Genomic DNA, 23363 nt, shown 5'->3' on the forward strand with positions numbered 1-23363 from the left:
GGCTAGAGAAGGGGCCAAATAGAGAAGGCCTCTCTGGCCTCTCTCCCCTCCCACACACAGGTCTCTGCCAGTGCTTCCCAATGGCTATGGCTAACTCAACCCGAATCTAGAAGGTACGGGGACCCCTGGCGATGTAGTCCTTGGGACCAGCCTCCTGGTGCACAAGGCAGGTCAGAGAATGGATGAGGGGAGAGGCCAAGGGAAAACAGCACACCCACAACTGCCTCAACCCTGGGGGGAAAGTGGACTTAAAAACCACATTGGGACCGGGCATGGTGGTTCACACCTGTAATCACAGCACTTTGGGAGGCCGAGGCATGCGGATCATGAGGTCAGGAGATGGAGACCATCCTGGCTAACACGGTGAAACCCCGTCTCTACTAAAAATACAAAAAATTAGCCAGGCATGGTGGCGTGCACCTGTAGTCCCAGCTACTCAGGAAGCTGAGGCAGTAGAATAGCTTTAACCCGGGAGGCAGAGGTTGCAGTGAGCCGAGATCGTGACACTGCGCTCCAGCCTGGGAGGCAGAACGAGACTCCTTCTCAAACAAACAAACAAACAAACAACACACACACACACATTGGTTATTCATTACCACTTTCGAAAGAACCGTGCTTAAGTTGCAGCTCGAGAAAATCAGTTTTCTGGAAAGAACATCCTGGTAGGAATAATGGCTGGGTACTAAAAACCAGAGACTGTGAAAGTCAGATTCAGGAAGGCTTTCTAAAACAGAATTCAACAGTCATGGCTTCAGATATTGAGATCTTCCAGAAGGCAGAGAGATAGATTGCAAGACCCATGAAGTCATTTCCAGCTCTAGTATTAACATACAGGAGTCAGTATTTTCCAAAATGACCTATATCATTTTGATATAATAGAAATCTACATTATTTTCCAGGAAAATGATATATTAGGATAGCAACAGAGACTACTATGTAATCTTTTTTGCAGGAAAAATGCACCTTGATAATTTGGATGGTATAGATAGGTCTTCAAGTCCTTGTAAATTCTAAATAATTAGGATGTTTTAAAACCAAAAGGAATTCATTGTAAACTGTAATTAAATACATTCCTTCTTAATTTAAATATTATTTCTTAAAAATTAATGTGTTCTAATTCCTCTTTTCCCCCATCTAAAATCTAGGTTTCCACGGGAGACCAGCTGGCCTTCTGATTTGAGCAGAATTTGCGACCGATTATAAAGTCAAAGATCAATGTTTAACAAAAATCAAGTCAGCCTGGAAATCTTTTATTCTCCTGAGCTGTGTAGGTGGCTTTTCTGATAGCAAACACTCACTCTGCATTGGCATTTTGGAGGTGTTCTGTATTTGAAAAGCACCCTGCAATCTGCTTTCCCCCCTCAACACCCAGGCAAAGTTGACAGCACTTTCCCCTCAGTCCTTTCTATTAGTGCTGCAGGACAAAGGCTGGGTCACAAAGCTCCAAATTCACTACATGCATCCAGCTGTGCCAAACACGGATCACAATTTAACAATCTAACTTCTCGAGAGAGGTCTGCACTCCAGGCCCTGTGCTAAATCGGGAGGAACAGAAATGAATAATATATGGTCCTGGCATTGAGGACTTAGAATTGTGGAGGCAGAAACAGACACACAAACAAAAACATATGACATAGTATTATGGGAGCCACCAGGAGCAGTTGTTGGAATCCAGTTGGGTACAAGGAAGGGAACGGTCCCTTCTCCTCAGTGTTATTCAGCTGGCTGTAAGCCTTGGGGCTTTCCAAAGGATGGAAAAGAGGGATCTGGGGCCAGCATCTCAACACACACACTTGGTACCAAAGCTCCCAGCCCACCCACATTTTCCCAGCCACCTCTGCTTCTTGAGGTTTCCCTGGCACCTCTATTACTCTGTTATCCCCAGGTTTCAGGGTCTGCTCACCCAAACCCTAGAAAGAAGAGCCCAGTACTTTCTGTGAAAGCCAGGTAGTGATGTAAAAAGTATATACTCTCTCAACAGCAGGTACCCAAAACCCTCCTAGAGAAACCAGCCTGGGGAAATACCATGATAAACTTCTTAAAGGCAGAGAGGGGAGGTTACAGGGTAAGAACCCAAAGGTAATGTTTAATGAGAGAGTAAAAGGAAGTTGCTGTGCTCCTGAGAGGAAGAAGGAAAGAAAAAGGAGGCAAAGGCGTAGAGAAAGAAGTGGAGAGAGAGAATCCAGAGAGTTATTGAGAGGGTGGGTCCCTCTTTGGGGTCCCACGCTGGGGTTCAAAAGGAATTTCTAAGAATGAGGACGTCTGGTGGCCAATAAACCCTTCTTCACATGCCCTCACCATCACTCTCCCAATATGCATGCACGTGTGCACACACACACATACACACACACACACTTTAGAGAAGACACTATCCTCAATAATACTTGGAGGTCTTTTGGTCAAAAACAAAGTGCTGAGCCTTGTGCCTGGGTGAATGCCCTTTGGCACAGAGATGGGGGCTAGATGCATGAGCAGGTCCAAATTTCGTGGAATCTGAAGCTCGGTCTGGTGAGATCCTCTGAAGGGAAAAGAATATTAAAATATTGCAAATTGGACAAAACAACACGACCACGTGAACACTTTGCTGGGGGCCTCCCACAAGTAAGTGCCTCTGGAGTTGAAGCTTCATTAGCTTCCCTAGAAATCTTCCTCTGGGAAGACACGACCATGGAAAAGCCAGAACCCACTTGGAAATCCTCAGAAAACGTGGAAGGGGCCTTTTGGCTTCCACAGGCTGTGCAGTGGGGGAGTTGAGTCAAGCTGATCTAGATTGTAGGGGCTGGCTGGATGTGACTGACGACAGGGCTATAATCGCTTTCCTAATCTCAAGAACAAAATGTAATCTCAGAGGAGGAGAGACCAGGGCTGAAGGAGATGCTAAAGGCAGTGCAGTCAGATGCAGAGGATGGGCTTGAGAACTGGTGTTCCTGAAGGGATGGGGGTGGAGAGTGACCACAGGCCTGCGGGGTGATATGAGCCTACTTTTTAAAAGCTCTTAAAGTCTTATTAGAAAATTGCAATGGAGAGCTCCCCTGCCCTCTCCTCCCTCCTAGCACATGCAGTAAAATCTTTACTCCGCTCTGATTACCCTCATTTTGGAGCTCAGAAAGAAGCTAATCAGAGGGCTAACAGTGGATAAGCTACTTCAAACGCAATTTAGAATTCAGCATGATGAAGGGAGTCATCGGGTGTGTGATTGTACAGAAGTATTTCAAAGTAATTAAGGCATGAAGGTGCAGAGCTCAGTATCTGGGGCCGGAGAAGTGGATACGGTCAGGAGAAACAGAGGCTGGTTTACCACCACTATCAGCTCCCAAAAGTGGAGAAAGAGGGATGGATGCCAGCCAGCAAGCAAACAACAGTTGTGCATCACACCCATAGTCACCTCTTACTACATTTGCAAATATATCTTTCATTCCTGGTACCCTCTTCCAGACACTCTTGCACGCCCAACTTCCTTCTATTTTCAATGCAAAGTATCATTTTGGTGGCTATTGCCATTAAAAAAAAAAAAGCAAGAAAAAGGGAAGCTTTATGCTTCTTAGGGCTTGTGAGAGGGAAACATTTTACCTGCATTTTATAATGGCGCCAAGCAAATTTGGTCAAGATGGAACCTTAATGTAATGGTCTCTTGCTGTGTCAGCATCAGTCTGAAGAAAAGGGAACCTGCATGTGCCTGCACCTAACAGGAGGCCAGTCTGGCTCAACCCCATACTTTATGGCTGAGACACAGGTCCGAGAGGTTCAGCACCCTGTTGAAGGTCACACAGGTCCATTTAGAGGCAGGAGCAATACTACTTCCTTCCATTAAATAATCCAGGCCTTTGGAACTTCAGGTGCCTGTTAGAGAGTGGGACCCTTTTCTTATCTGTCAGGCTCAGCATCACCTCATCATGGATGATAATGTGAATGGCACCTCGTGGAACGTACCCCATGGCGGCTGAATCCCAGACCTCTGAGGTGGACTCTGGGCTTTGGCCCCTCGCAGATTGGGAACATGGGTTACCTGCACTTGAGGTCTACATGGGAGAGCCGGTGCCACGCTGGGGAGTCTGCAGTCAGATGTGGCTCTCTTGATAGTCAGTGCCTGCCCCTTAGGGTTTAAAAAATGAAAAAAAAAAAAAAAAAAGAAAGAAAGAAAAGAGAAATCCCTCCAATCTCTGATCTTACAGAATAAGGCAAATTCCTCATTTTGATGGAATCAAAACCTAAATCCATCTTTCCAAGAGACCAAAGGAAGAGACAAAGTTCAATAGATGTTTTTTCTTAAACAGTTGGATCCCATTTGAAAGGGAAAGGGTTTCTCTCTGAAGCTGAGAGACAGAAGTAAAATGAGCATTCCTGTAGCATCAAGATTTCAGAAGTGTGGTTTGTCCCCATCCACCCAGAGGCCGAGGGAAGGTGGACATTTGAGCAGGGGATGCAGAACTGGAGGAGATGGTAAGTTTCCAGAAGCACTGGGAGTCTCCCGATGCCCAGTGACCTCCAAATTGCATCCTTTGGTTTCAAGGAAGGCAAAGCACAATGAGCAGCTCTAATCAAAGCTGGTTCTGTGATGAGCCTCCCAGCCCCATCTGAAATCACTGGGCTTAATTGTCTTGCTCTAAAGTATATGGATTCCAAACCCAGAGACCTCATTTTACCTTTATTACATTTCTAGGCTCTCCTTGCATGCACCTAGGAACAGGCCATTTGAGTCAAAAGCGTAACAAAACTCATCAACACAAGACCAAAAAGCAAAACCAAAGAGCAAGCAAAACCCATAATATATTTCACCTGGAATAAAACAACTTGTTGTTTATTCTTAAACCCAGACACACATTGCTTTGCTACCACGTATACCCCATTTTATCCTTCCAATACATTTAGCCAGCAATTGATGGGGATTTTCCAGAGCAATGTTCAAATATCATCTTATCTGAGAGGCTGGACATCCTATCCCCAATAGAATAGGGCCTCGCACCTAGAACAGCCCCTGGCATATAATAGTTGTCTACTAAACATTTATTGAATGAATGAATGAAAAATTATTTTACTAGGAGATACCCGGAACCAGTCTTGTTGATACCCAAGGAGTGAGTAGGTCATTGTATATTCCCTGACCACCCCTAAAGTGGACAAAGTGTGGGCAGGGAAAGGAAACAGTGCCCCAGGTCACTGCCCTGGAGGACCTGACTGTGTAATTTTTGAGGGAAAAATGCACTTGGAAGTTATATAAGTTAGTAAACTTGTAACAGAAACAGAGCAGTGAGGAGGCAAATGGGGCAGTCCATCTGAAAGAGATGTCATTCATCCATCAGAACTGCTCTGCATGCTTCCTAAAGCTGGCGGCACACTGGTGGCTGGGGGATGATGAATCCTGAGCTCACCCGCTGTCCTCCCACAGTCTTGAGCCTGGTGAAATGGAGAGACGGGGAGAGGAACGCCTGGAGACAGAGAGAGTGTAAGTTTTAGACTTTAAAAGAAATTGATTTAATAGTGTTTACCTTAAAATTAAGATAGAAATTTGATCAAGAATTAAGGAGCAAAAATTCTATTTTAAGTCCATGAAATTTAGTTTATGAAATCTACTTTTAGAGCCAAGGCAGAGTGTGTAGATCGTGTAGCCCACCCCACTACTCCTTTATTATTGGATGTGGAAACAGAAGCTCAGATCAGCCTAGGAGCTGTTTTCCATTTAAGAAAAAGGGTTCATATGCCTCAGGCAAGGAGTTCGCAATCTTTAGACAGTCATATATGATGGGAAGAGTATACAAGAACTATTTTCACTGTGGTCATGGAATTTTATTGACTTTTAAAATTTCACACATCCTTAAAGCTGAATGTGAGATTTGTGTGCTTTTTCAAAGTGAGAGTATACACCTGACCCAAGCTTCTTCAAAAGAATCCTGGTCAGAAAAGATAGGGAAAGGCCCAGACAATGCCCAGATCAGAGGACACTGGGAGATATAGTGACTGAATGTACCCTGATCAGTGTATCATGAGGATGTTAAGATGTTATTAATACTAGAGGAACTTTGATGAAGGGCCTACAGGAATTTTCTGTACCATCCTTACAACTCTCTTCTATAATTCTCAAATTATCTGAAAATAAAAAGTAATTATCTGAAAATAAAATTATCTGAAGGAGAGTATGATGTGTTAGACTGTATTTTCTACAAATGGTTACAACAATATTTCTGGTCCCACATGCTCTCCTAAAGTTTGCCACTCCCTCATCAAGAGGTGGAGCCCATGTTCTCTCTCGAATGGGGACAGATTACTTAACTTCTCTGTGTCTCAGTTGCCTCTGTAAAATGGGGGAAAAATACTAGCATTGTTTTTATTATCAAATAAGGGGATATATCAAAGCACTTAGGCAGTGCTTGGAAATGTTGGACGTCATTATTATTGCAGGACACAAGTTAGGAACCCAGTTATCAGTACTGGGACACACTAGTCAGAGCTAAACAACAAAAGCAGCTTAATACTGAATCCCTGAAGTTCCTTAAATTCTTCTGCTTCAGGGGATAATTCTTCCCGGGTTGGGGACACCAAGCTTGCCAGGGGGATCTGGCGGGAATTGGATGGAGAAGACAAACACAGAGACCAGAAATGGACATAGCATGCAGTGCATTTGTTTAGGGAAGGAGTAAATCCCCAAAGTCTGGGGTGATCAGGAATAGTGTCAAGGAGATGGTGATCTGTAGTTGGACCTCGAAGGCTGGCTCAGGTGCAGGTGTGCAGAAAGGCAGGCAAAGGTAGCAGAGGTGGAACACTAGGCGTGTTCTCAGGATCTACCTGACCATGGGTAGGGGTTCCCACAGATGAACTCCAGGAGATAGAGTCAGAAGGGTAAATTGGGGCCAGGCCTTGATTGGCTTTGAATGACCTACTCAGGAGTTTGGGTCATGGAACAACTTAAGCAGAAGACACATTTCAGGAAGTGAAGTCTGGCCAAGGGTGAGCTGGATTGGAGAAAGAGGAGAACAGAGAGAGAGACACCAGGTGGAGGTGGGAATTGATAGGAAGTTAAGAGGGGCTGGGGAATGTGGTGACCAATTCCCTGCCTGGTCCTCTCAAGCCAAGGGCAGGCAGTGGTAGGGGTGAGGGGTCCACTTGGGTACAGTTTTAGTGCTATTTGCCTCAAGTTATCCTTCTTCCTTGATTTTTACCAGTAGACAATGGTAAAAAATAATCTGTACATTCCATCATTTAAAGGTTGATAGACTTTAGTCATGAACTCAAAGATTCCTGTCAGTTTCATATGCACTCTGTAGCCAAACCCTCTTCCTCCAAGGTCACACAGTCCATCAAATGGCACAAAGTGGAGCTTATACCTGAGACTGGCCACTCAGGGCACTGAATCAACATACTGATGGTGATTGGTCCAGAGGTTGTCCTTGGACCCCAGTGAGGCCAATCGGTGTCCTTTCCTGGGATTGTAACGACTTTGTGAGAAAGAGGGACCCCTTGTGGTAGTTTTAACAAATGGCCACAAGTTTTTGATACTTCTCCCTTAGACTAGAGCCCATGTAGCCCAAGATGCTTCTCTTGAATCTGGGCAGGTTTGCAACTGCTTTGACCATAGAATATAACAAAAGTGATGCCATTTGACATTTGAGGCCATGGCCTAAAAGATCATCTGGACTCTGTCTTGTTTGCTGAAACACTTGCTCTTAGAGCCCTGAGCCACCATGTGGAAGAGGAAAGACAGAAAGAATGAGAATAAACCCCCAGTCATTTAAGCCATTCCACCCAAGGTGCCAGACACAATAAAAAGGCACTTAGATGATACCACCCCTCAGCCATTTGAGGCTTCCCATCTGTCAGCTGTTATGAACTGAATGTTAGTAACCATCCCCAAATTCATACATTGAAGTCTCAACCCCCAATGTAATGGTATTTGGAGATGGCCCTTTTGGGAGGTGATTCAGGTTAGATGAAGTCCTGAGAGTGGGGCATTCATGATGGGATTAGTGCCCTTATCAGAAGGGCTGCCAGATGGCATTGTCTGCCTCTCCACATGCATGTACTGAGGAAAGCCCATGTGAAGACACAATGAGAAGGTGGCTGTCTGCAAGCCAGGGAGAGAGCCCTCACCAGAACCCAGTCAGACTGACTGTCTGTTGTCAGACTTCCAGCCTCCAGAACTGTGAGAAAATTAATTTCTTTTATTTAAGTCACCCATTCTATAGTATTTTGTTATGACAGCCCGAGTAGACTAAGACACCAACTGAGGCCCCAGACATCATGGAGCAGAGACCAGCTATCCCACCATGCCTTGTCCAAATTTTGACCCATAGAATCCACAAACATAATGAAGAGCTGATGTTTTATACCGCTAAGTTTGAGGATGATTTGTTGTCTTAGTTCAGGCTCCTATAACAAAACAACACAGATGAGGCGACTTGCAAAAATTTACTCACAGTTCTGGAGTCTGGAAGTACAAGGCCGAGATGCAGCTGATTCAGTTCTTGGTAAGGGTTCTCTTCCTAGCTTGCAGACAGCCATCTTCTTGCTGTGTGCTTGCATGGCCTTTCTCTTGTGCTCTGCGGAGAGCACAAGCTCTCTGATATTGCTTCTTATAAGGGCACTAATCCCATCACGCAGGCACCACCCTCATGACTTCATCTAATCCTAATTACCTCCCAAAGGGCCCATCTACAAATATTATCACACTGGGGAACAAGGCTTCAACATATGGATTTTGGGGAAATACACATTTAGTCCATAGCATTTTTTATGCAGCAGTAGATAACTGGGACGTCCTCCTTCCAGAGCCTGGGCACCAAGGACCATGTAAGCCTTGAGTTACCGAAGACCGTATCTGCTGAGAAGTGGAGAGAGAAACAAGCGGTCAGGGAGCCGGCAATGAAGAGGAAGACAGATAGATCCAGCCTTCCTTAAGGATACTGTTCAAATCCCTGTATCAAGCCAGACCAGATCTTCCCCTCAACTTTTTAGTTACATGTGTCAACAAATTCCTTTTAAAAAAAAAACATTCTCAAGCCAATTTGATTTGTCTTATGTCCCTTAAATGTTAACTAGGACAAAGGGATAAAAAATGATTAAAAGAAGGAAGAGAGAAATGGGGGATGGGGGAAATAGGACCAGACCTGTGTCCTATTTTCCACTTAAATGTTAAGTGGTATGTATAGCAGATGTTCTTGGTTGCCTGTTTAACATCCACACCCTACCTTCTCTCCTGTTAACAGAACCTCAATATTTTGCAAGTGCCACCTTTACCTATAGAGTTAAATCCAGATTGGTTCTAAGCTGATCAAAGTAGTCCCATGCCCCTTATCAGTGATTGGCTTGAGAGTGAGCATGTGGCCAAGTTCCTCCAATGAGAGAGGTGGTCTCTGGGAGGAGCCTCTGGTAAAGACGTCCTCCTCTCAATAAGAAAACTGAAATGGGCCCTCTCCATCTCTGAACAGTGTCTACTGGGATGTGACACCTGGAATGGCCACAGCCACCTCGTGACCACAATGTGCCACTGAGCAGAATAACCAGCAGAGAAAGAACCTGAGCCTTTGATGATATAAATCTGTTGATTGTCCTTGCCTGAGGCATACCCTCTTCTGCCACTTGTTATGTGAAATGACAAACCAGTGCGAATGGCATGGCGGTCTTCAACTACTTGCAGCCCTGACGTTGCAGAACCTGAGGGAAGCTGACTCACTCACCTTATTTTACTGAGGAAGGAACTAAGGCCCAAAGGGACAGCTGGGTGTTCAGGCCACACAGCTAACTCATGGCAGTGTGAGACAAGAGCCTTACTTCCCTTCTCTTAACACAGGTCTCATCCTATCATACCACTGGTTCTGGCATCTTCCAGGTCATTGTACTGCCCCCCTATCTCCATCCCTACCCTAACAATTAGTCCAGAGCCTTAATTTTTTTTTTTTTTTTTGAGACGGAGTTTCACTCTGTTGCCCAGGCTGGAGTGCGGTGACACCATCTCGGTTCACTGCAACTCCACCCCCCAGGTTCATGCCATTCTTCTGCCTCAGCCTCCTGAGTAGCTGGGACTACAGGTGCCCACCACCACGCACGGCTAATTTTTTGTATTTTAGTAGAGATGGGGTTTCACCATGTTGGCCAGGATGGTCTGGATCTCCTCGCCTCATGATCTGCCCACCTTAGCCTCCCAAAGTGCTGGGATTACAGGCATGAGCCACCGCGCCCGGCCAAGCCCAGAGCCTTCTGTAGTCAGATGTATCTACGGAAACTCATCTGATTGGAATCCAGCAGGCAATATTCCATCTAATTAAGCAATTAGGAGCAGGAAGGTGACATCTCTGGAGCCTACCTGAGTTCTGTAATGAACCTTTATAAACCACACTGGTTGTTGTGACAGATGCTGGGGTCTGCCAAGACCTCTGGAAGCAGAGTTTTTCTGAGTCCCAGTGGGGGCTGTGGCTGTGGCTGTTTATAGAATCTGAGGTCTGCTTTGGGATAATTACCTCCATGTGATTATCAGATTAATGTCACCTGGGTTGGAAGGTTTTTTGCTTAAGGGAAGAAAAACAAAACCCTTTGAGGGTGCCTGATGATTGTGAACTTGAAAAGAGCCTGACCCCTAAAAGGTAGTAAACCAGTGTGGTGAGGCCAGACCACAGCCCCACGTTCAAGGCTAGCAAGTGTGCCACAGACACACAGGCCAGCAAACACACATGCCAAAAAAGTGTGTTTGTCGATGAGGTAGGGAAGAGCCTGAATGAAAATGTGTTGATTTTCCTACTTCCCTCACACACGCATACACTTACACACACCCACACACATGCACTGCAAATTCACTGAGAAGCAGGGAGCAGCAGGGCTTCTAATCAGCACCCTCTAACACAGGAGACTTCTGTCAGGAAAGATTCAGGCTGGAAATTCAGGAAGAAGACAGCTTGGGAAAAGGTTGGTCCCAATAGAAGCTACTTCCATCTTGGACACTGGAGCCACTGCTGTTGTTGTTACCTAAGGGTCAGACATTCAGCTTAAATTCACAGGCAGTAATATTTCAGCACCAAGGCAAATATCTTTCTCTCAAAGGAATTCCTCAAAGACGTTGATGCTGCTGGGAAAGATGCCACTGGTCATATGCCTGCCACTCAGCCTGACAGCAATGCTGATCTGTGGGTAGGAGGCATCCCCAGTAGATGCTACAGAACTGTGTTTTCCCTCAAGGCCAATGGAGGGGGATGAAGTCCTCGGGTGGCACCTTGTGGACAGGTCTGGGGGTTTGTATACTTTTTCCTTTTTTTTTTTTGAGACAGAGTTTTGCTCTTGTCACCCAGGCTGGAGTGCAGTGACACGATTTTGACTCACTACAACCTCCACCTCCCAGGTTCAGATGATTCTCCTGCCTCAGCCTCCTGGTTAGCTGGGATTACAGGCACCTGCCACCATGCCCAGCTATTTTTTGTATTTTTAGTAGAGACGGGGTTTCACCATGTTGGCCAGGCTGGTCTTGAACTCCTGATCTTGGGTGATCCACCTGCCTTGGCCTCCCAAAGTGCTGGGATTACAGGTGTGAACCACCGCGCCCGACCAGGTTTGTATACTTTTATGGCTCAAGGGCCTGTTTCCCTAAGTGGCTCTGTGTGGTGAGGGGGGTGGGTATATAGAGGAACTGGGGCAGAGTCAGTGGCCCTGTGTACAAGAGGGAGTGTGTGTGTGTGTGTGTGTGTCTTTACACACAGAAACCTGTAGGAATTTGTGTATCTCTGAATATGAGAAATACCTGGTGTTTTGGAAAGAGGGCCTTGAGCCAGGAGTTCAGAGCCACACCAATAGAGATAGGATATAAGCTAGGTATGTAACTGTTTAGTAACTACATTAGAAATAAATGAAGCCCATGAAATTATTTCAAAAATACATTGTATTTAACCCAACATACCCACAACATCATTTCAACATATAACCAATAGAAAAAATATGTAAATGAGATATTTTAAATCCTTTTTTCTGACTAAATCTTTGAAATCTGGTATATATTTTACTGACAGCAACATCTGAGTTTGGACTGGCCACACGTCATGTGTTCAATAGTCACTGGGTATCTCACTACTGTATTGGACAGTGTAGGTCTAGAGACTTGAATTTGAGTTCCTGTTCTGTTTATTTCCAGCTTTATGACCCTGAGAAAATGATGTGTTTGGAGGCTCAATGTCTTCATCTGCATAATACTAATAACAGTCCACCTCATGGCGGTTGTTTCAGTTAGTACCTAGTACATGCTGGGTGCCGAAGGGGACAAATCAGTGCTGCAGAACTGGCTTGTACAGTGGTGTGTTGCAGCTGATTCATGCCATTTCAAAAGAGCCAATTGTTAACTATTTGGGAATTTTGCAAACTGGTGTTAAACCATGGGTCTCTTGAACTTGGCCATGGAGGGAGTACATTTACTCCATGGAAATCAGCAAACAAGTCACCCCCTGCCACTCCAGACAGCTGATTGTTAAATAGTGACCTGCACACCACGAACTTGCTTATGTTTTTATGTGATTGCAGGAGTGAGTGTGCACCGGAGGCTGCTTCCTTGGCTGGCTTTCCCTCACTGGGGCCTTGTTGTTTCCCTTTAGGTGTCCCCGTCTCATGGCGGCCCCTTCCAGTTATTTTCTCCCACTTTGAGAGGCCTTCAGAAATGAAGGGAAGCTCGGACGGTTCTCAACATGCTACCCTAAGCCCTGTCATCTGGCTTTCTGGAGTGCCAGAAATTCTGTGGGCGCATTTCCCAAATCAGTGCATGAAAAGCAAAACCAACATATTTGGGTGACTCTGAAAACATGGCTAGAAAACGCAGGCATCGAAATGGTTTGGGGCTTGAAATTTCCAGATCTCTGCCTCCCTTCTTTGACTGGAGTTGACAGCCTTAAGTGTGTCCTTTGCTCTTAAAACCAGCCCCAGAGGCCGGGCGCAGTGGCTCAAGCCTGTAATCCCAGCACTTTGGGAGGCTGAGACGGGCGGATCACGAGGTCAGGAGATCGAGACCATCTGGGCTAACACGGTGAAACCCCGTCTCTACTAAAAAATACAAAAAACTAGCCGGGCGAGGTGGCAGGCGCCTGTAGCCCCAGCTACTCGGGAGGCTGAGGCAGGAGAATGGCGTGAACCCGGGAGGCGGAGCTTGCAGTAAGCTGAGATCCGGCCACTGCACTCCAGCCTGGGCGACAGAGCGAGACTCCATCTCAAAAAAAAAAAAAAAAAAAAAAAACCAGCCCCAGCTACCAGGGCCAGCCTGGAGGTAAAGTTCTGTAAGACGCCAGCCCAGCCCACAGGGAACATCCCTGCTTTCCCTGCCCTACCCCTACTCCTGACCTACCTCTGTTGACCTGTTCTCCTCCAGGCTCCAGGGCATTTTCCCTACCCAAAAGATATTGCCTTGATGATTCTTACCCATCGGCACCTCCACAGGTGATGATCTTCCACAGGCACTTCCATCTCCTGCCTCATTCCCCCGCCTCCCACTCCCCGACCCAGGACTCCAACCCTAACCTTGGCCACTGACTAGATGGGACAGGGAGACCTCAAAGGAGCTGAAGAGCTTTTCCTTAAATGTTCCTGGGATGTTAAAATACCTCGATATTAATAGAGACTTTTTAAGTGGAAGAAAATGCCAAAAATAGAGCTGGTCAAAATGCTGCTAAACGCTCCATGCCAAACTCAGAAACCGACAGAGTAGAGAGGATAGATTCTCCTTAGCAACGCTCTGGCCAATTAATTCAACTCCCTGTATTCTTCCCCAACAATATGCCTTCCCAGACTCTCTCCCTTGCCCCACTCCTTAAGGAAGATCATTAACATCCGAGCAGAGGTCTCTGAATGACATTCTGTCAGTGCTTCTGTCTAGTTCAGTACCATTTCTGACAATGACTTATGAAATGGAAATAATGTTTTAAATGTACATTTCTTAATTATAGAAATTAAGTTTTAAGAAAAAATTTTAAGTAGAGAAAAGAAAATAAAAAACACTCATAATACCCCCACCCTAACACAACCACTGCCATCATATTTGTGCTTTTCCTGTCATCTCTGTCCCTATAAATACGTTTTATTCTAACGTCGTGATGTTTGTCTTGGCCTGGTTTCCCCAGAATGCAAGACTGAGACAAAGGTTTCCATGCAAGTATTTTATTGAGGAATGTGATTCCAGGGAGCAAAAGCAAAAGGTGAGGGAGCAAAGCAGACAAGGCTGAATGATGGAACTGGCCACAGCTGAGTGCAACTCAGACCCATCTGAGGGGCCATATCAATGAGCAAGGAAAGAAAGAAGCATTTTTCCATGGCTTCCCAGCCCCTATTGGTCAAAGGCTTTCCCCATGGGGCGTTAACTCCGCCACACTTCTGGACTGCCCTTGCATCAGTGCTGAGTGGATTTCCTCTAAGTCCAAGCAATGATGTCAACAGAAAAGCCCCAAGGTGACAGGCTAGAGAAATGGGGCATTTATCAGGATGCACCTGTGAGAAGCTGATTGGAGTTGACCCAGAACTGGTTACTCCAACAGTGCCTAGACTAAGAGACAGGTGGGGCCAAGAGGACCTGAAGAGGTGTCCAATACAGTCTTTGTGATGCACATGTAATTTTATTACTGGCTTTTTCACTGAACATTATGTATTTTCCATATTGATCAATATTTCTCATATTTTTAATGGTTGCTTGTTAATTTTCTAAGTAGACGGAAAGAGGCACATTTTGAATATAATTTCCTCACATTGTGTCATTTACAAACAGTGACAAGTCAGCCCACTGAGATGACTTATGAAGGGTCATTTTATACCTTTGTGGCATGTAAGGAATTGTAATTGTCATTCCTCAACCCAAGTGGGGAGTGGGAGGATATTCATCTCAGTGCTAAACATTTCTGCTTCTATTTCAGCTATCTTTGGAAAACAGATATCTTTGGAACACGTTGATGATTGGAAGTCAGGGAATGAAAAAAACCTTACTTATTTCAGGGTTCTAAAGAAAATCTATCCCTTTTTTTTTCTCCCCAGTGGTAATATTTAGTAGGATTGTTAGAGAACTCTGGATAAAGACAGGTTTAGGACTGCCTTCTCCACTTCTCATGCGTTCAACAAGTATTTATTGAGTACCCGCTATATGTCAAGTATGGCATCAGGCACTGGGGACCCAGAAATAAAGGACCACCCCTATCCTCAGGCCATCTGGTGGATGCAGGCATGTAAACAATCAAATATTGTCATGACGATGCTATAATAGGAAGCACAGAACACAGGATTTGACAGTTATTCATCAAATGGGTGTATCATTAATGTATTGCTGCACAACAAATTACCCTAAAACTTAGCTACCAAAAACAATAATAAATATTATCTCCCATGGTTTCGGTGGGTCCAGAATTGAAGAACACTTTAGCTAGGTGGTTCTGACTCAGGGTTCTTCACAATGTTGAATCAAGGTGCCAGCCAGAGCTGTAGCCATCTGAAGGCTTGACTGGGACTCAAGGATCTGCCCCAAAAAAGGCTCCCTCACATGGCAGTTAGCAGGAGGCTGCAACTTCTCATCATGTAAAACTGAACTGCTTGAGTGTCCTGTGACATGGCAGCTAGCTGCCCCAGAGCAGGTGACCCTTGAAAAGGAGATTGACATAACCTCAGTAATCATATACTATCACTTCCACTATCTTATATTAGTCCAGCAGGATGCTATTCAGTATAGAAAAGGACTACTTAATGGAAGTGGAGATCATCTTGGAAGCTAGTTACCACAACAGTTGATGGATTCCTTCAATTGCCATTTATTAAGCACCTGCCTGGAGCATGGCATTCATTCAGGACTGGGGATACCAGCATTATCAGGAGTAATTGAGTTCGGCAACCAAGTCTTTGTTCAATTTTATATCTCCAGTGTCTGGAACGCAGAGAGCCTCAATAAATGCTTATTTATTTGTCAAAAGGATGAAAAATGTAACAGTTAGGAGCTGGGTCTCTGGAGCCAGTCTGCCTTAGTTCAACTCTAGGCTCCTCCTTTACACGCTGATGCTTTTCCAATAAATCTTGTTTAACCAGAGTTGGTTTATGTTGCTTACAATCAAGAACTCTAATTGATACAGTCTTAGTTTTTCCACTAATGTACTTTTACTAGTTCAAGATCCAATCCATGACTCCACATTGCATTTAGTTGCCCTGTGTCCTTAGCCTTCTTTAGCCTGGGACAGTTCCTCAGTCTTGCCTTGTCTCTTCTAACCTTGCCACTTCTGAAGAGTGCTGGTCAGGTATTTTGTAGAATGTTCCTCGTGAGGAGACATGTGAAGACCTTCAATGATTGGGGGGAGAAAGAAAGAAGTATTTTTCCTTTGATCACTTTTGGGATTGTGTGAGGTTTTGTCGTGATTAGACTGAGGTAATGCATTTTGGATAACAACACAACGGAAGTGATATTGTGAATCATATTAGAGACACATGGTAGGAACATGTCTTAGTACTGGTGATGCTGACCTTGATAATTTGGCTGAGGTTATGTCTGCTCCGTTTCTGTTTTTCCCTTTGTAATTAATAATTATCTTGTGGGAAGATACTTTGAGACTATGCAAATATCCTGTTTCTCATCACTCTTTTGCTTACTAATTTTAGTATTTATTGATGGTTTCTGACAACAGTTATTACTGTGCTATTTGCCTAATGCTGATTTCCTATCTCCATCATTCTGTCTACATTTTAAATTGGAATGCTACTGTAAAGAAGAGCTATATCCGTTCTCGTTGTGTATTTATTCAAGTATTTATTTCTATCAATATGGACTTATGACTATTTAATTTTATAGATTATAATCCATTCCTATCATTATTTATTGCTCAGATTAGCTCAGATTTGGCCATTGGGAGTTCTCTCAAATTGGCTGCTGTATGTATGGTAGTATTTTTAAAGTATCTTCATTTTTGTTGGGCATGATGCCTCATGCCTGTGATCCCAGCATTTTGGGAGGTCAAGGTAGAAGGGTTACTTGACACCAAGAGTTCAAGACCAAAAATTATTATTTTTTAAATAGCTGGATGTGGTGGCACATGCCTGTAGTCAGCTGCTTGGGAGGCTGAGGCAGGAGGGTCATTTGAGCCTAGGAGTTTGAGGTTTCAATGAATTATGATCATACCACGGCACTCCAGTCTGGATGACAGAGCAAGACCCTGTCTCTAAAAGAAAAAAATAAAATAAAATATCTTTATTTTTATCATAAAAGCAATATATGCCTGGATAAATGGTACATAAAACCTCTCTGTACTATTTTTGGAACTTCTGTAAATCTGTAATTATTTCTAAAACAAAGTAGAAAAGTAATATATGCTTATTGTTTAAAAATTTCAGGAAATTTACATGGCAGGGTGCAGTGGCTCATGCCTGTAATCCCAGCCCTTTGGGAGGCTGAAGTGAGAGGATCCCTTGATCCTAGGAGTCTAGGACTAGCCTGGGCAGCATAGGGACACCCCATCTCTAAAAAAACAAATAAACAACAACAACAACAAAAACAACAAAAGCAAAAAATTTAATTAGTCAGGCATGGTGGCAGGTGCTTGTGGTCCCAGCTACTTGGGAGGCTGAGGTAGGAGGATTGCTTGAGCTGCAGTGAGCTACGATTGCACCACTGGACTCCAGCCTGGGCAAGAGTGAGACCCTGTTTCAAAAAAGTTTTTTTCAGGAAATACAGAAAAGTACAAAAATCATCATCTCATCTCTTAGACATAATGTGTTTCTGTATTCTGATATTTTTCTCCTCACACCATTTTCGTATCATTTTAATTGCCATCGTAACTTAATTGTGGCAACTCAGCACCAACATTCGAGTTTTGTAATGGAGAGAATGTGGGCCAGAGAAACAGAGATTAATAAAATCATTAATACCACCAGCTCTGATTTGCATGTGTCCACCCCATACACTTGGGCTCTCACAGTGCTTGGCCTCATCTATTCTCTCCCCCAGCCATGTTAGGGAGGGTGGCGTGGGCAGTGCTGATCAGTGGGGGTATTGGGAGGGTCTTGATCTGTTGTTTCAGGGAGAAGAAAGTATCAATGTCATTAGAAACAAAAGGAATTGAGCTTCTAAATTCGGGAGAATATGCACAGATCAGGCTGACTTTGCAGAGGGAGACAGAGAGATTATTAGAGGGAGAGAAGAGAGGAGAAAATCAGAAAATGTTAAAATGTTACATTCTTGCTACCAAATAAGAGGGCATCCAAGAACCCTGGGGGTGTTTAACCAAACAGGGTTAAGGTTCGGTCAAGGATGGACTTCTTGCCTCCACTCTGGGTTGCCCTGACAACCTCCTCCTTCTAGAATTGACATTATAGTGAGAAAGAAGGAAAAACAGGCTAATGAAGAAAACAGTAATTAGAGGCAGAACCAGCTGTGGTCTGGCTTGCTCCATCTTGGGGGAAGGTTGGGGAAGGAACTGGGAGGGGTGGAGGGCCCTTGGGATGGTGCTGCAGACAGAGGCATGAGACCTGGAGAGACATTCCTACACAATGGTGAATTTGAGTCTGTGTGCAAGAAATACCAGGGCCTTGCTCAGAAATTTTGATCCAGCCAGTCAGTGTGAATTAAATCTCAGTGGTGACATATCCTTATTGCTTCACCTGCTCTCTTGAATTAGTCAAGAATGCTTAGAAGGAAACCCCAGACTCAGGAAATAGCAGCCACTCACTCCTTTGGTTGGGTTGAGTCATCCCATCAGCTTCGGGCTTCCCTCTCTCCTTCTCCATCACAAAAAAAGGATTGGTACCTTCACAGGAGGGAGTGGGAATAGAAGAGGGAATAGACAGTAGTTATTACTCTCTTCTCTTTCCAGATAGGGAAACTGAGGCTGGGACATTAAGTAACTTGTCCAAGTTCACCAAATTAAGAAGCGGCCAGGATTCAAATCCGGGTCTGATCAATTCAAAGTATTTCCTTGGTAATTACCTCACTCTGTGATACAGAGTAGTGGTTCTCAAACTTTCACTTGCATTGGAATCCCTTGGATGGCTTGTTGGGCCCCACACCCAGAATTTTTGATTTGGTAGCTTTGGGGTTTGGCTCAAGAACATGCATTTCCAACAATTTTCCAGATAGTATTGATTCTACTGGTCCTGGGACCACACTTTGAGAATAGCATATGTAAAGCAAGTCATTTAACCCCTGGACCTCAAGAATAGTCTCTGTAAAATGAAGATCAGGACTAGATCTGTTATCTTAAATTCTATCCTGAGGATCCCGCCATTTATCAGATATTTCTCAGCCGTGGGACAGAGATAAGAAGTCTGAAGAAGTTCAGGTCCCCTATCCTGACTTCAGGCAAAGCAGGAGGTCCCCTTGACCTCCTTTATATATTAGAGTTCCACATGAGATTTTATTGGAAAAGAGATTTCTATTAAACAAAAAATTGGGAATTATAAACTACCGAACAAAAAGATGCTCAAATACTGTTTGTTCCTGATATGTATTGCTGTGGCTTAAAACACTATGTTAGTTTATGTCATGGTTTTGTGAATCAGGAATCTGGGCAGAGCTCAGCTGGATAGGTCTACTCTTCATGGTGCCCACTGAGGTTATTCAGTTGTACTAAGAATATTTATATTCGTGAATATGTATTATTCTTGGAGGACCAGGCCCAGAGTCAGGGATCCAAGAGACAGAAAGAGGAAGGAACTGATCTTTTAACTCGAGCCTGGAAACTGGCACAGCGTCGTCCTGCTATCTTCTGTCACATAATCAACAGAACTCCCCCTTCCCAGATTCAAGAGAGGAAACATAGACCCCTCTTCTCAGTGGACATGATATTTTGTGGCCTTCTTTGTTAACTTTTTAAAAATTTGTTGACTTTCATTTTAGGTTTGGGGGTACATGTGCAGGTTTGTTACATGGATAAATTGTGTGTGGCTGGGGTTTGGTGTATGAATGATCCCAGCACCCAGGGAGCGAGCATAGTACCTGATAGTTTTTCAGGCTTCACTCTATTCCCCCTTTCCTACTCTAGTAGTCCTCAGTGTTTATTGTTCTCATCTTTGTGTCAGTGTTTAGCTCCCACTTATAAGTGAGAACATGCAGTGTTTGGTTTTCTGTTCCTGCATTAATTTGCTTAGGATAATGGCCTCCAGCTGCATCCATATTGCTGCAAAGGACATGATTTTGTTCTTTTTATGGCTGCATAGTATTCCATGGTGTATATGTACTGCATTTTCTTTATCTAGTCCAGCACTGATGGGCATTTAGGTTGATTCCATGTCTTTGCTATCATGAATAGTGCTGTGATGAACATACCGAGTGCATGTATCTTTTTGGTAGGATAATTATTTTTCTCTGGGTATATACCCAGTAATGAGATTGCTGGGCCAAATGGTAGTTCCATTTCAAGTTCTCTGAGAAATCTTCAAACTACTTTCCACAGTGGCTTGAAATAATTTGCATTCCCACCAACAGTGTATAAGCATTCCCTTTTATCTGCAATCTCATCAACATCTATTATTTTTTAACTTTTTTTGGGGGGGGGGTTGGTTTTCTGGGTTTTTTTTTTTTTTTAGACAGAGTCTTGCACTGATGCCCACACTGAAGTGCAGTGGCAAGATCTCAGCTACTGCAACCTCCACCTCCAGGTTCAAGCAATTCTTGTGCCTCAGCCTCCCAAGTAGCTGGGATTACAGGCACGTGCCACCACACCTGGCTAATTTTTGTATTTTCAGTTGAGACAGAGTTTCTCCATGTTGGCCATGCTGGTCTCAAACTCCTGGCCTCAAGTGATTTGCCTGCCTCAGTCTCCCAAAGTGCTGGGATTACAGGTGTGAGCCACCACGCCCAGCCTACTTTTTGACTTTTTAATTACAGCCATTCTGACTTTGGTGTGAGATGGTATCTCACTGTGATTTTGATTTGCATTTCTCTATTGATTAACAGTGTTGAGCATTTTTTCATATATTTGTTGGCTGCATGTATGTCTTCTTTTGAGAAATGTCTGTTCATGTCCTTTGCCCATTTTTAATGCGGTTAAGTTCCAATAGATTCTTAGACCTTTGTTGGATTTGTAGTTTGCTAATATTGTCTCCCATTCTGTAGGTTGTCTGTTTATTCTGTTGATAGTTTCTTTCGCTGTGCAGAAGCTCTTTAGTTTAATTAGGTCCCACTTGTCAATTTATTTTTTTATTTTTTTATTTTTTTTTTGAGACAGGGTCTCACTCTGTCACCAGGCTGGAGTGCAGTGTTTTGATCTGGGCTCACTGCAACCTCCACCTTCCGGGCTCAAGTGATCCTCCCTCCTCAGCCTCCCAAGTAGCTGGGACTACAGATGTGTGCCACCACACCTGGCTAATTTTTGTATTTTTTGTAGACATAGGGTTTCACCATGTTGCCCAGGCTGGTCTCAAACTCCTGGGCTCAGCTACCTCAGCCTCTCAATGTTTTGGGATTATAGGCGTGAACCACCATGCCTGGCCAATTTTTGTTTTTGTTGCTGTTTTTGGGGACTTAGTCATAATTCTTTGCCAAGGCCAATTTCCTAGTTTTTCTTCCAGGAGTTTTACAGTTTTAGGTCTTACATTTAAGTTTTTAACCCATCTTTTTTTTTTTTTTTGAGACAGAATTTTACTCTGTTGCCCAGGCTGGAATGCAGTGGCATGATCTCAGTTCACCACAACTTCTGCCTCCCAGGTTCAAGCGATCCCCCCTCCTCAGCCTCCCAAGTAGCTGGGAGTACGGGCATGCACCACCACGGCCAGCTAATTTTTGTATTGTTAGTAGAGACAGGGTTTCACCATATTGGCCAGGCTGATCTCAAATTTCTGACCTCAGGTGGTCTGCCTGCCTCAGCCTCCCAAAATGCTAGGATTACAGGCTCGAGCCACCGTGCCTGGCCTAATCCATCTTAAGTTAACTTTCGTATATGGTGAAAGGTGGGGATCCAGTTTCAATCTTCTGCATATGGTTAGCCAGTTGTCCCAGCACCATTTATTGAATAGGGAGTCCTTTCTCCATTGCTTGTTTTGTCAACTTTGTTGAAGATCAGATGGCTGTAGGTGAATGGATTTATTACTAGGTTCTCTATCCTGCTCCATTGGTCTATTTATTTGTTTTTGTACCAGTACCATGCTATTTTGGTTACTGTAGCCTTGTAGTATAGTTTGAAATCAGGTAGTGTGATGCTTCCAACTTTGTTCTTTTTGCTTAAGATGCTTTAGGTATTTGGGCTCTTTTTTTGTTCCATATGAATTTTAGAATAGTTTTTTCTAATTCTGTGAAAAATGATATTGGTGCTTTGATAGGAATAGTGTTGAATCTGTAAATTGCTTTGGGCAGTATGGTCATTTTATCAATATTGAGTCTTTCAATCCGTGAGCACAGAATGTTTTTTCATTTGTGTCATCTCTGACTTCTTTCAGCAGTGTTTTGTAATTCTCATTGCAGAGATCTTTCATCTCTTTGGTTAACTGTATTCTTAGGTATTTTATTCTATTTTTGCGTGCCTATTGTAAATGGAATTGCATTCTTGATTTGGCTCTCAGAATATTATCTTATAGAAATGCTATTGATTTTTGTTCATTGATTTTGTACCCTGAAACTTTACTGAAGTCATTTATCAGTTCTAGGATCCTATTGGCAGAGTCTTTAGAGTATAGCTATAGAATCATATTGTCTGCAAAGAGAGATAATTTGACTTCCTTTCTTCCTATTTAGATACCTTTTATTTCTTTCTCTTGCTTGATTGCTGTGGCTAGGACTTCCATTACTATGTTGAATAAGAGTGGTGAGACTGGGGATCCTTATCTTGTTCCAGTTCTCAAGGGGAATGCTTACAGCCTTTGCCCATTCAATATAATGTGGCTGTGGGTTTGTCACAGATGCCTGTTTTTATTTTGAGGTATGTTCCTTCAATGCCTAATTTCTTGATGGTTTTTAACATAAAGTGGTGTTGAATTTTATCGAAAGCCTTTTCTGCATCTATTGAGGTGATCATGTGATTTTTGTTTTCAATTCTATTTATGTGTGAAACATGTTTATTATTTATGTATGTTGAACCAACCTGCATCCCAGGAATAAAGCCTACTTGATCATAATGAATTAAGTTTTTGATGTGCTGCTGATTCAGCATGATAGTATATTGTTGGAGGGTTTTTGCATCTATGTCCCTCAGGAATATTGACTTGAAGTTTTCTTTTTCCATGTGTCTCTGCCAGGTTTCGGTATCAGAATGATGCTGGCTTTGGAGAGTGAGGTAGGAAGGAGTCCTTTCTCCTCAATTTTTTTTTTTTTTTTTTTGAGACGGATTTTTACTCTTGTCACCCAGGCTGGAGTGCAATGGCGTGATCTGGGCTCACTGCAACCTCTGCCTCCCAGGTTTAAGCATTTCTCCTGCCTCAGGCTCCCAAGTAGCCTGGATTACAGGCGTGCGCCACAATGCCCAGCTAAC

This window comes from Trachypithecus francoisi, unplaced genomic scaffold, assembly GCF_009764315.1.
Source record: "Trachypithecus francoisi isolate TF-2019V2 unplaced genomic scaffold, Tfra_2.0 Lachesis_group0, whole genome shotgun sequence".
Taxonomy (NCBI): domain Eukaryota; kingdom Metazoa; phylum Chordata; class Mammalia; order Primates; family Cercopithecidae; genus Trachypithecus; species Trachypithecus francoisi.